At 46.6% G+C, this 8,761-nt stretch overlaps 1 long non-coding RNA gene across 1 annotated transcript; it reads right to left on the reverse strand.

Moving 5' to 3' along the window:
- Nucleotides 1-6,830: 6,830 nt before the first annotated feature.
- Nucleotides 6,831-8,072, reverse strand: LOC307189414. The gene is made up of 3 exons (XR_013829181.1): nucleotides 7,974-8,072; nucleotides 7,780-7,888; nucleotides 6,831-6,972 (listed from the first exon to the last, which is right to left on the reverse strand). It is a non-coding gene; the product is annotated as an uncharacterized lncRNA (long non-coding RNA).
- Nucleotides 8,073-8,761: the final 689 nt, after the last annotated feature.

An 8,761-nucleotide genomic window follows, 5' to 3' on the forward strand; every position in this document is an offset into this window, starting at 1 on the left:
GACACCTGTTCCTGCCTATGAGTCTCTGGCCACTCTAGACACCACTCATTCCTATTTCATACACGCAGAAGCTGAGGGAGAGGAAACGAAGCATCTTCACAGAGAACTAATCGTGCACCAGAACCAGAAGCTCTGAGTGTTCTGGCTGCTGGTGCTTGGCTCAGACAGCGGCACTGGGCTCCCTTTTCTTCTTGTAGGAATAACGGCTAACGCTTTGGCTTTCAGACTTTGCCTTTACAGGGATGATGACAAACATTACCATTTGTTGAGAAGGTAGTGAAATGCTGACTTCTTAGCCCTTTGGTCAAGGGAACTTCCTTGAAAGTGCTTTAAAGTAAGTTGATGGCCCCTACACTGCTGGTGGGAATGTAAATTGGTATAACCACCATGGAGAACAGTATGGAAGTTCCTTAAAAAACTAAAACTAGAGCTACCATACCACCCAGCAATCCCACTACTGGGCATATATCTGGAGAAAACCATAATTCACAAAAGATACATGCACTCCAATGTTCATTGCCGCGCTGTTTACAATAGCCAAGACATCGAAGCAACCTAAATGTCCATCGACAGAGGAATGGATAAAGAAGATGTGGTACGTATATACAATGGAATATTATTCAGCCATAAAAAACAAGGAAATAATACCATCTGCAGCAACATGGATGGACCTAGAGATTATCATACTTAATGAAGTAAGTCAGACAGAGAAAGATAAATATCATACGACATCACTCACATGTAGAATCTAATTTAAAAAGAAGATACACGTGAACTTATTAACAAAACAGAAGCAGACTTACAGATATCAAAAACAAACTTATGGTTACCAAAGGAGAAACATGCAAGGGGGGGAGGGATAAATCAGGAGCTTGGGATGAACATACACACACTATATAAGACAACCAGTAAGGACCTACTCTCTAGAACAGGGAACTCTACTCAATACTCTGTGATAACCTATATGAGAAAAAAAACTAAAAAAGAAAGAATATATGCATGTGTATAACTGAATCACTTTGCTGTATACCGAAACTAACACACTGTAAATCAGCTATACTCCAATAAAATTAAAATTTAAAAAGTTGATAGAATCCAGATGCATTTTTGTCTCAGTTGCAATGATGGTTCATCTACAAACAACCAAAAAACGACAAAACCTGTGGCTATACTGAATGCCTTGTTTCTTTGATTGAATTGACCCTTCTTTAAAATGCTTATTGAATTTACTGGCCAACTTCATTAAAAGCGTTAAAAGAGTACAGTTTCTCCTGTGGAAGAATTGTGCCCATGCCTTTCCTGTGACTGCCCTTAAGTGACATGTACATAACACATGCAGCTGGGTTGGAGGTCAAGCAAGTTAAAAATAATTCTTTCCTAAGGTATAAACTTGTCCCCTCAAGTGACCCCTGGGCACCTCAAAGCTCTCTGACAGTGGCCACAAATAGAGGGTGAAGAGGGGAATTTAGGGATTTTTAGACAAAGCTGGGAGGCTGCCTGTTTCACGTTGAACTGTTCGGACCCAAAATGTGCATCATAGGCAAGAACTAGAAATTGGGCCTAAGAAACAACGGGAACCACTTTCAGTCAACTAAACCCAGAAATAAGCAAAGATTTATTTTTTAAAATTAGAGTCAGAAGTTAAGCTTTAAGAAGGTACAATTCTATCCCATGGTATTTGTGCCTTGTCTATTAAATAGTATTTAATAACAACTAGTGTTCTTGAGCAGTATTTTGTACCAGACTACTGGCTAAACTTCTGTACACATTATGTCACTTACTCCTTACAATAAGCACATGAGATAGGTACTCTTATTATAATGTATCCTTCACAGAGGAAGGAATTGGGAGATTTTAAGGAATCTAGCAGGATTTGAACCTTCCTCTGCCGGACTCCAGAAACCACACTCCTACCTAGTTCTACGCTGCATCAGTATTTATTACATGGCTGCCACGAACAAGACACTTCTCACGTGTTTACAACTACACGAGCCATCCAAGAGGGCCTCAAAGGTGGCAGTCTTGGTTTTCGTCTTGGGCTACATGATGAAAAGTCAAGAATCTCATTAACCCGGGTGTATGAGACACAGACCCTAAATGAAGACATTCCTGCTGAGAATGGAGTAGAAGAATGACCTCTGGAGATCCTTTGGAAAAAAGGAAAAGAGGGTCTCAATCCGAGAAACCATACGAGTACTTTAGGCTTGGAGATTAGGAGTTAGGAATGAGAGAGGGAAGGGCCTCAGGCAAAAACAATAAAACTCGATTTTAGTTTGACATGGAGGCAACATGACTTAAAAGAGAAAGGAGGAGCTGGGAGAGAGATGGAAGGGAATAGAGGGAAGACAGTGTTTCAGGGTTTTTTTTGTTTTTTTTAAGACATTCCCTCAAGTCTGCTACAGTTAAAAGTGAAGGGATAGAGGGGGTCAGATAGAAACAAAGTGCAGAGGGAGAATTGAAGGGAGCTGGGAGAACAGAAGGTAAAAGATCACAGGATAGGTAAGAAGAAAGCCAGAGGTAGCACAAAGCCCCAGGGAAGAAGCGTGGCAGTGGAGGCGAGTTTAATCAGCTTCGCCTAAGGCAGCCGCAGTTAAACAAAGGATGCAGGGCGGAGGAGAGCGGCAGTGCTGGAAAGGCGAGGGTCAACAGTGGTTTCAGCGACAGCTATTTGGGGGCAAAGGGACAAAGGTGGGGAGACAATGGGAGGAGCCCAGTTGCAAGAATGAAGTAACAAAGACCAACCAGGAAAATGATGAAGGGACAGAGGCAGGAGAGCTGCCATATCCCGAAGGGGTATTCAGGGGCTGCAGGTTGCTGGCTGCTGGCGGGAGGGGGACGGGTAAAGGCATAAATGACCACGAGAGGCACGGGAAAGTTTGGGGCAATCATAAAGTGAATATTTAGATGTGTCTCGGAAAACTGAAGTTCACCATGGCTATAAATTGAACAAACTTGCCCCAGGCATGTACCGCTTTGTTGCATCTGGCTAGCTTAGTGCTGACCACAGAGACACCTGATCTGGTCGTTAAAGGCTGAAACACCAGCCCAGTTCTGCCAGGACCTGTCTGTGAGTTTGCTTTCTGAGGGAGGAAGCAGGGGGCTGGGAGGAGGCACCCGAAGGACAGGTGTGGATGAAAGTAAAAAAATAAATGCTGCAAGAAATGGCTCTCAAAAGAAAGGGGGGGGGGCTTCCCTGGTGGCGCAGTGGTTGAGAGTCCGCCTACCGATGCAGGGGACACGAGTTCGTGCCCTGGTCCAGGAGGATCCCGCCTGCTGCGGAGCGGCTGGGCCCGTGAGCCATGGCCGAGCCTGCGCGTCCGGAGCCTGTGCTCCGCAACGGGAGAGGCCACACAGTGAGAGGCCTGCGTACCTGGGGGCAGGGGGGGCAGGGGGGAAGAGTGTCTTTTTTTTTCATAGGAGAGAGCCCAGTGAACTTCATTTCAGAGCACAGTGGAATCAAGGGGAGGGTGTGTGTTCTGGGTCAGACAGGCCAAGGGTTGAAACCTGGTCCTGTCACTTTTGAATTGAATCTGGGCAAGGTGTGCCCTTTCCTGGGCCTCATCTGTAGAAAAGCAACCGCTGAGAGGGCATCATGGATAGATGCTGTGAAGAGAGAAAGCATCCGGAGATGGGCTGGCCAGTCAGCTGTAGGGGAGTGACAGGAGGGCATGGGGGCAGAACAGTCTGGAAGGATCCAGACAGGGAACTTCCTAGGGCCAGATTTTGTTACATTGCTGAGTAATGAGAAATCTAATTCCAGAGCCACCCTTCTATCAATATGACTGTTGGGCTGCACCTAACAGGCCGAAAGCCCTATACTCACCCAGCTTCAAGACTGAATTCTGAGAACTTATGTAAGCACCTGAAACTGAGCAGGGCCCTGTGGGGCTCCTGGGCACAGAAACCTTTCTGTGTCCCCTGTTTCTTGTACGTAGGGAATAGGCCGTCAGCCTCCATGAGCTTCCCTGAGTCCCAAAGGGCAGGTTCAAACAGTTGCTAATCAGGGAAGGGAAGGGCTGCAGAGACAAGGGAGGAGCTGCAGAGACAAGGGAGGAGCAGTCAAGAAACAATAGTGCAGCCTTGGGGCAGGGTCCTGGTGCCTCCTCCAGGGATGCCCATAACAATATCTTTGAGCTCTTCTGCAGAACTAAAACCCCAACAGGTGGAAGCTGTTAACTACTTGATGAAGCATTCTTCATTCCAGAGAGAAGGTCACAGTTTGATAACCTGGAGAACCACAGGAGCTCATCAGGTGACCACCTGAGGCCAGACTAAGGCGCCAGGCCCTGCACACACCCTGATCCTTATCAGCAACTCCGCCCTTGAACCATTGCTATAAAACTCCTCACCAAATCCCCCCAGGTTGGGACACACAGTTTTGAGGGCATGAGCCCACCGTGGCCCCCTTTGCCTGACAAAGCAATAAGCTATTCTTTTCTACTTCACTCAAAATTCTGTCTTTGAACTTCGATTTGGCACTGGTGCACAGAGGCCAAGTTTTTGGCATCATACTTAATTTTCTTCTTAAGCCAATGAAACAGAGCTCATCCACGAACCAATCTTGGCAATGCCATTCGCAGGCAGAGACACCTCGTATTTATAAGGTACGCAGAGACATATATGTATCTATATAGACACAGAGATCCCACAGTTTTCCTGCTAGAGTTTAAGAGGCCTCCTTTTTTTCCTTCACTGGTAGGGATTAGGTTAAAATTCCTGAGAGCCCAGGTAGATCATTTACATCTCAAAAGCACAAGAAGAGAAATACCAATTCCTTCTCGAAAGTTAACCTCTCCTATGTGTAGAAAAACCAGTTTAAGAATATCAAAAGAGTTCCATCTTGGACATTTTCAGAGGTTTTTTTTCCATTTCTAAATAGCCAATTCAGTTTAAACAAATGACAGTGATGGACAGTAGTACATATTCACTCACATTCACAGGCCCTACTTTCAGAGGAACAAGAATCAGCACTCAAGTTAACCTTTACCTCGGCAGTCAGCTCAGCCTCCGTGGTCTTTCTTAATACAAAAAGCAACAGCCAGTCCACAGCTGTGGCCACTATCTCTGCAACAGCCTTAAGGGTTTCTAGGAGTCCTCTGCCCTCTCTTGGCGGCCCCCAACCCAGGGCCTCACGGACTAGCGGACAGCCACGGTGGGATCTCCCCACAACTTCTGGGATCACCGTTGGATCTTTTGGGTCCCACGTGCAAGTGGACGGCCACCCCAGGATCACCCCCTGCAACTTTCAGGCCTCATATGTTCGTGGATGCCCCCACCCCCCCGCCAACTTCCCATCCCCCGTCCTCATCTCCCGACATCTTGGCCCTCACGGGAGTTCCCTCGGTCTCCTGGCTGCTCCGCCAATTGTTGGGCTGCACCCCACAGGCCTACAAGCCCTGTACTCGCCCAGCCTAGAGACCAAAGAAAGGTCCCGGAGTCGGCGACAGAGCCATCAATGATTTAATGGATGAGGGACTTACATGTCTGAAGCGAGGTCCTGGAGCCGCACCTCACCGTGTGCCGCAGATAAGGGACAGGACAGGACAGCAGCCTTCGCTCCCAGAGGGGAGGGAAGGCTATAGGGGGAACTGATGTCAGGTTGGCTCATCAGTTACCAGGGAAACCAGCAGAGGGGCACGCCCCTTACCACCACTTCGATAAGCTAACAGGTGGAGATGTTCTGCTCCAACAGTGAGAACAATCACTAGCTGGGGCCAGTGCAAGTATGTAGGAAGGTCCGTCCTGTGAGTAGGGTGTAGGTGAAGCAGGTGCTGGTCCATCAGGGGACGTACAGAGAGCAAGAGGACAGCCATCTTGGGTGGCCTGGTCATACAACAACCATGAAGGAGAAATCACATCTAGTTTCAAAATAACAAGTGCCAAATTTTAGGAGTCTGAGAGTTGGAGATTATGTGATAATAACATGACAATCTGTTTTTTAAAAAATAAGCTTATCATGGTATATTTATTAATTATTGGAATTCTATCTGTCTACCTATCTAGCTAGCTAGCCATGCCTGGAGACTGTTTGCAAACTGAGAAATCCCAATTGCTACCTTTTAAACATGCAAGTTTGAGCTTATGAAGTGCAAGGAAAGTCAATTTTATAACTGCCTTAAGTGCCACATTCAGACTGTGAAAGCAGCCATTTAAAAAACCTGTAGGTAAATATTTGAAATATTCTAAAACTGACATTCTGAATGATATTCTGATACCACTTCAATAATGTCTTATAAAATTCAGAGGAAAAATAGAATTAAGTAAATTTGAACTTTCCCTTTTCCGAGGCAGTTAAAGGCCGTACTATTTGCATATTCTAATGTGGGATCACTGTAGCTCAAGGTACAAAGCTTCAGAAGAAACTGTCGCTAGCAGGCCAACAGAGCAGCAGCCATTAACCTTCGGCCTTTCATCTGTATAAGACAAAAATCAAAGTCTCTTCTTTTCAAAGTGGCTTCTGAGTAGCCGCTCAGCACAGCCCATGCTTTCCAGAACTGTCTTTGGAAGCACAATTAAAAGGTTTAAAAAGCAAAAACACAAGCTCCATCCTATTTACACATTTAAAGTAAAGGTCATTCTCAGAAACTGGGCTTCCCAGATTTCTCCCCTTGAAATCCCTTAAGATATGTAATACCAACATAAAGGGAATCACAAATCCAGTTTTCAGAAAATGGCATTAAATATAGATTTAAACTTTGACCTTTAGTCCCAAGTGAGAGGACAAAAATTCTCTTTACAGTGAAGGGCATGTTGCTACTAAGCTTCAATGAGTAGGGGAGAACCTGCCTGGTAGTATGCAGGATTAAGAAACACCGATCGATTTACCTCCAATGCAGGTGTGCTGCAAATCCACTGGGTCGAGATGTAGCGCGTGATTGGGCCAGGCTCATCTATATTCTAGAGTTTGTAGAAGTAGCTTCTGGGAAACAGGGGTCTTCTTGGCTTGGGGAATTGACGTTTCCACGGCAATATCTGAAATGCATTCAGAGTGAGCAGGAGTAAGAGATGGAATACACAGGGTCTCCCACCCCACATTAGGGTCATGAGCAATAGTGGGAAATCTGTGGGTAGCACAATGACAGACTGGGCAAACAGGGAAATCATGGAGGCCCAGAGCATTCATATTTTTACATCCCTTATTACCCTGAGTGCTCTGCAGGTGCTGACCAGGGCCCCAGGCAGACGACCCACTCTGCAGCTCACCTCCCTGCTACATCCTTGACAAGTTGATATTGGGGCCCAGGTTGGGCGAGGGGGTAGATGATGGACAGTGGGAAATAGAGCTTATTGGAGAAAGGGGCTATCTGTTATGTGCACACCCAGAGCCAGAAGAAGAAATTCTCCCTGATTGTGGAATTTGCTAGAAAATAAACAGAGAAGAGCACTGGCCTGGGAGTCAGTTTGTTTTGCTCTTAACTAGCTGGAAGAGCTCATGATTACTCATTTGTTTGTCTCTGTCACTAGACAGTGACCTTTAGTACAAACCTGATCTTGCTGATTTTACCTTGGGGCCCAGCTCACACTTGGGTCCTCAGCAAATGTTTGTTGATTGGATAAATGAGGGAAAGAAGAAAATTCTTTGTTGGGAGGGACTTTAAAGATAAAGAAATGAAAGCCAGGAGAGGTGAAATAACTTGACTGAGGTCCCACTGCTTGTTGGTTGCAGGAACAGTAATAACAGGAATGAGGAGGATGATGGTAATTAACATAATCAAGTGCTTGAATTGTGTAACTGCTGGTGTTGGTGATTTCTTGGTTGGCTCTTCGCTTTGTACTCACTCCTTTATTTTCTCCTCTGCATCCAGGATTTGGAAGCCTGAAAACTACATTTCCCAGACTTCCTTGCCGGCTTGGGTTAGGTTCTGTCATGGGGAAGCACTCACAGCACCTTGGGAAGTGGGGACAAGGGAGAAGCCGTTACATCCATGTTAACTAATTAACTGTCTGGTCCAGGTGACCCCCGGCCGCCGTACCTGGTTGGCGAGTGGCAGCACTGGCGGGTTTGTTGGGCTCCCGCGGCCTCTGCAAGGGCTCAGCCTCCTGCTTCCTCACTGCGGCAGCGGTGGAGGCTCCAGCGGTAGGGCAGCAGTGGCCTCGTGAGACAGCGCCTGCAGGCATGGGTAACCCCACCTGCTCTTTCGCGCCTCCTGTCTCAAAGGGTAGGGTCTTCCTGCAGTTCCTAACCTCTCTGGGTAACACCGCCTTCCTGCTTTTGCTCCAACAGCCCGTCCCGACCTCCGTAATCTCTGGTATTCAGTCCCCCCCTGATGAACAACCCCAAGTGCTTCATTTGGATTCTCTCATTGAATTCTCATAGAAACATAGGAGATGTGAGCTCTTAGGACTATACTCCTGTTTTACAGAGGAGGAAACTGAAGCTAAGAGACACTAAGTGACGGGCCCACGGTCCCATGGGAGCGTGGTGGGACCTAAACCAGGGCTATCTGATGCCTAAACCCATGTTTTTAACTCTGCACCATCAAGAGCAACCCTGCTTCCCCCGGCAAACTATTTTACTGAGGTTGTTTAGGGGCTCAGTGGTGGGGTCTTCCTCCCCTGTGCTGTGCAGGATTGATTGCGGTGGGCCCTCTTCTTTAGAATGCTCTTTCTCCAGGACCCTTGCTTTCTTACCTCTTAACTTGAGCCTGATGAAGTCATTTCCTCCATTAAAAGCTTTGTAGGGATGGTATATCTTTTAGCAGCAGAGTAGCTAAGGGCATGGCGCTGTCATTGGGAGAGCAGGGAGATTAAGTTGAGTGAG

The sequence above is a fragment of the Stenella coeruleoalba genome (genome assembly GCF_951394435.1).
Source record: "Stenella coeruleoalba genome assembly, chromosome: 7".
NCBI classification, from domain to species: domain Eukaryota; kingdom Metazoa; phylum Chordata; class Mammalia; order Artiodactyla; family Delphinidae; genus Stenella; species Stenella coeruleoalba.